Raw genomic sequence first — 5,572 nt, 5'->3', positions numbered from 1 at the left:
TTATAGAAAACAACAAATATTTTAAGCAATTTTTATGTTACCATCTTTCTGATGTTCTAGAAGAACCTATGAGAAGAAGATTCATTCATTCGTTCAGCAATTATTTAGTGAAAAATTGGTTGTGTGTCATGCATAGTACTCAGCACTCCAGATACAGAGTGAGCAAAATACAAATACCTGTTTTTCTGGAATTTACATTCCAATTCATGCAATAAGAATAAAGAAGGAAAGTAGGTAATGTGTTTGCAATGAGTGCTATGGAGAAGAATGAAGTGGAGAAAAAATCAAAAGGAGTGAAGGTTTGTATTATAAATGAGTTGGTGAAAGAAAGTCTCACTAAGATGTGTTTTGAGAACTGTCCTGAAAGTGTGGAAGCAATCCATTCTATGATTTGAGGAAAGGGCATTTCAAGCCCAGGAAAAAGCAAAGGAAACCAGCAGGGGACAGCCTGGAACATTTGAGAAACACCAATAGGTCTGTGTGGGTATGTAAACAGAGAGCCATTGGAAGAGGAGGCACCTCATAAAGACTTGTAAGCCATTGTAACTCTTGGTTTTATTTATTCTAAGTGAAATAGAGAGCGGGGGGGGGGGGGGGGGGGGAATTAGAGCCAGGAAATGCCATGGAAATGCCATAGTCAGGGATTCCTGAAGAGGATCACTTTGTCTGGTTTATTGGAAGGATGCCTATTAGTCAGGGTTTACTGCATTAATCCAGAGGAGAAGGAATGATAGTTTGCATGAGAAAGATAACAGAAGTCAAGATATAACAAAACTTAAGTGGAAGAGAGAGACAAATAAACCTAAAGCTACTTCAAATGCATAATATAACCACACTGAAAAAGGAGGAGGAGGAGAGGGGGTAAATGAAGCAGCCACATAAGTTTTAAACATGCGATTTTTATCAACATTCTCTCAAACTCATGGTGAAAGAACTTACAATTATTAAATCTAAGTTACTCTGAAGTGACTTGAAGTAGGGATTCTGAGCTTTCTAGAAATATTCTGATAAGTAAATATATTAAAGATAATATAATAGGAGCCTAAATATATTGAAGATAATATAATAGGAGTCAGGTATTACAAATAAAAGAAAGGGGAGACGCTTCCTGTCGGGTGAGTGCTGACCGACTGAAACGGCGGCCCACAATGCACTGCGATAGCGTGTAGGTGGGTGGGGGCGGGTCCAAGGCCGGAAGTAGGACAGCGGTGCTCTGGACTGAGTACAAGTAATAGTCACCGTGATTCTTCAGAGGCTCTTCAGGTTCTCTTCTGTCTGCAGTCTCAGTCCATTTGAGGAGGAATATTGGCGTTACAGCGGTGGCATTTAATAGGGAACTTGATCCTGTACAGAAACTCTTCGTGGACAAGATTAGGGAATACAAAACTAAGCGACAGTCATCTGGAGGACCTGTTAATGCTGGCCCAGAGTATCAGCAAGACATGGAGAGGGAGCTTTTTAAGCTTAAGCAAATGTACGGTAAGTTAGACATGAATACATTCCCAGACTTCAAATTTGAAGATCCCAAATTTGAAGTCGTGGAAAAACCCCAGTCCTGAAGAAATGTAAAATATTCCTGGTCATGTGTCCTAGATGAGTTGTATAACTGATCAAAAGTATCAGAAGAAACATACATTTCAACAACTGTCAAATGTTCTTTCATTCTGATTCCAAATAAATTATTTGATGATTTTGAAAAAAACAAACAACAAATAAAAGAAAGGGAGGAGGTCTAGAATAAACCTGATGGTACTGGATTAGAATTAGGTGTATGACTGTAAACTTAATAATATATATAAAAATAGATACATATAAACGTACATGCACACAAAAGTTTTCTACCTCCTTTGAGAAGACATAGAAACAATGACACCTCAGTAACAATGAGTGGCCCTTGTGCATAGATATCAGTATTGAAATGTCACTCTCCACTAAATAAAAAATAAAAACAACAACAGGGCTTTGTGGAGAAATGATTCCAAGGCTTGGCAATAAAAAGGAAATATCGAAGGACTAATGTGAACATGTTGAATGGGCTCCTGCTGACCAAGTTGTTCTGAACATCAGAATAAAAAAATGGTAGTGATGTACTATAACCTATAGAATAAAATATTTTATTAGTGCACAGTAACATAAATAGAAAAATAATTCATTAATGGAGGAAAAGGAAAAGGCATTTTTTTATGATATGGTAGACTTCCAACAAACAAAATCAGGATAAAATTAATTAATCATCATTTGGCAGACATCAAAGTTATAATTGATTCAGTCAGGAATCATCAATGTGTGCTAAAAATAGTAAATGAAAGTTTAATGAGGAGCAGGATATTTATATAGTCTCAAAATATGTCCTCACTAATTACTCACTAATTGGGAAGGGGAAAGTATTAACTTTTCAGTGGAGAAACCAGAAAGCACAATCTTAAACCAGTGATCAACAACATGACCAACAATAGAGCAGACTGCATTATGTACCTCCTTATGTTGTGCATTCCTAAGTTCACAACATCATTTCCATTGAATTTGTGACCAAAGTTAACAACATGAATCTGAGGAAATATGGAGAGAAATTCTATAAAATAATCTCCAGGTTCTGTGAAGATAAAAACTATGAAAGACCAAGGAACTATTCTCATTAAAGGAAATGCTATATATTCTGATTTTAAGATTTTATTATACTGTGAAGTGGAAGAGAGTGAAACAGAGAATAAATCAAATGGGGCAAAATTTTTAAATTCTTGCATGTGTAAAAGGGCTTATATAAATTCCATGTACTAGTGATTAAGCATTGACCTATGAACCAGGAGGTCACCATTCAATTCCCGACCAGGGCATGTGCCCTTGTTGTGGGTTTGATCCCAAGTGTGGGGCATGCAGGTGGCAGCTGATCAATGATTCTCTCTCATCATTGGTGTTTCTATCTCTCTCTCATTCTCCCTTCAATAAAAACATATTAAAAAAAGAAATTGGCCTATATTTTATGCAGTTATCATCTCATATTTAATACTTAAATGAGTTCTAACATAGACATTACCCTTATCTATTTTACAGATAGAGAAATCAAGGATTAGAGAAGTCATAAAGTTGTTCTAGGTCAGTGGTCGGAAAACTCATTAGTCAACAGAGCGGCAAACTGTGGCTCACGAGCCACATGTGGCTCACGAGCCGCAGTTTGTTGACCACTGTTCTAGGTTACACAACTAACACATCCTGGAATTGGGCCAGGACATGATCTCCACATCATAGTCTGCAGCCTTAACTGTCATACTACAGACAATTTAAATGTTTTGTTGTTTGATTCCTGAGAAATATATACAAAATGTTTTCTTTGATTCTACTTTATGTTCCAGAAATGTCAAATTGAAGGATGTGTTCTTTGACAATATCTTTGAACTGGGTTATTAAATAAGCCTGTTCAAAGTTTTTAGAACTCTAATTCCCAGTTACTTTTAGACTTAATGTCTGTGATTAAATAATAAAACCAGTTTATTACAACTACAATTTGTTGTTATTCTTTGGAAGAAACAGGCAGACAGTACTTATTCTGCTAAATGGTTTTGTCTCCAGGCCTAAAAGAACTATGTGCATGTGGTGCGAAATGGACAAGGAGACCAGGTCAGAAGATGGAAGTTGACTTCAGATGACAATAAACAAACAACTCAAAAGCAGGTATAAACGAATATCATAAAATATAAATAAATAGATTATATGTTCATAAATGGTACTTTTTAAAATCAAGAGTCATTGAGATCACTTAAGAACTCAAGAAGCATTCGACTTTTTTGGCTGGCACTGGTTCAATATGAATCAGTACTGTAGCTATACTGTTAGATTGAAAAAATGTGTATATATAATATTTCATGATTTTATTTTATTTTTAGTCATTTTTTTATTTGAGAAAGAGAGAGAGGTGAGAGAGAAACATGGATTGGTTGCCTCCCACACGCACCCTGACTGGGTATTGAACCCACAATCTTTTGGTATATGGGATGATTCTCCAAACAACTGAGCCACACCAGCCAGGGCCTATTTCATGATTTTATAAAAAACATTTTGGGCCCTAGCTGGTTTGGCTCAGTGGATAGAGCGTGGGCCTGTGGACTGAAAGGTCCCAGGTTCGATTCCAGTCAAGGGCACATGCCTGGGTTGCAAGCTCAATCAATGATTCTCTCTCATCACTGATGTTTCTATCTCTCTCTCCTCCTCTCTTCCTCTCTGAAATTAATAAAAATATATTTAAAAAAAACATTTTGGAAAATTTTATCATACAACAGGAATGTACAGGAAACTGGATTAGACTGTCTACATACAAAGGCTCTCCATTATCTGACTTTGGATAGAACAGATTCAAAACATAAATCAATAACAGAATGATAAAAGGAAGAGATACCCTGATCTGTTGAAAATTTTAAGCCAAACAATTAAAAAAGTTTAATAAAAGTTGTGTTGGTTTAAAATTTCAATATTTGTAAAAACAAAATAGCTAGTCTGGTATTGTGTATAATACCAGTAACAAACCCAGTAACAAAAGATAATTTATGTAATTCAGATACAATTTGAGTCATGCAGAAAAGATACTATTTGGTGACCCTGATTTAATATAATTTATGTGAAAGAGGCAAAGGAATTTTAAATAAACATAATATCAAAGTACATCAATATCATAAGTTTTCTCTGCTTTATATTGAAGTGACATTGCTTTAAATAGATCAGTTGTACCCTCTTAATTCTCAAATTGGTGGGCCTCTTCCTATCCCAATGGAGTACCAAGCAGTGTGGGCCAGATGAAACATGTTGTGTGAGAAAGGGAAGAAAGGCAAGAGCTATATTCTTTATGTGCTTGGAAGGTCACTGCAGGCCACCAGGCGTCGATGCAGGTCATGTGTGTTAACACTGATCAGTAGGACAGTGGCCAGGCCTATGGCTTCTCCAGCTCCTGCCAGATCTCAGCTGCCAACTTTTCTCACTCTTGGGCCCCGTGTGTGTTTGGATCTGTGATGTAGGCACCATTGTCTCCTTCAAAGCACTTACATCCCAGAAATTAGATACTCAAAGGCAGTAAGTAACCAACATGGATTCCAAACCAAACTTGTAGGTTCCAGCTTGTTCTCTCAGGTTCCAATTGATGTGAATCTTCTCCCAATTAACATCTATCTTTCCTTACTGACTGCCTGCTCCTCTGACTCTAAGTCCCAGGATCATAAACAGAAAAAACAGCTTTACACAGAAAGTTTCACTGGACTAAGCATCTTCCAAACTGTGTAAGGGCAAATCCTCCTAACTAATAAAGAGGGAATATGCTAATTGACTGCCACGCCCTCAAAGATGGCAGTGCCCATAGCCACAAGATGGCGGCGCCCAGTCCCCTCAGCCCCGCCGGGGCAGCAGGCATGTGGCACAGCGGGCTGCACCCAGGCGGGTCCGGCCACTCTATGCACCTGTCTCCGGAGTTCCCTAGTCCCCTTAGCCCCCCAGCCGCATAGGGCCAGCCCAAGGCTCAGGTAACCAGGGCCGGCCAAGGCTTGTGCTGCTGGCAGTGGTAGCAGCAGAGGTGTGATGGGGGCGTCACTTT

The 5,572-nt window shown here is 38.1% G+C and overlaps 1 pseudogene across 1 annotated transcript; it reads left to right on the top strand.

Moving 5' to 3' along the window:
- Nucleotides 1-257: 257 nt before the first annotated feature.
- On the top strand, nt 258-1,643 carry LOC308242049 (ATP synthase-coupling factor 6, mitochondrial-like; annotated as a pseudogene). The gene is made up of 2 exons: nt 258-366; nt 1,236-1,643. The product of its transcript is annotated as an ATP synthase-coupling factor 6, mitochondrial-like (transcript).
- Nucleotides 1,644-5,572: the final 3,929 nt, after the last annotated feature.

The sequence above is a fragment of the Plecotus auritus genome, assembly GCF_963455305.1.
Source record: "Plecotus auritus genome assembly, chromosome: 1".
NCBI lineage: Eukaryota > Metazoa > Chordata > Mammalia > Chiroptera > Vespertilionidae > Plecotus > Plecotus auritus.
This window is presented reverse-complemented; position numbering and strand designations above follow the sequence as displayed.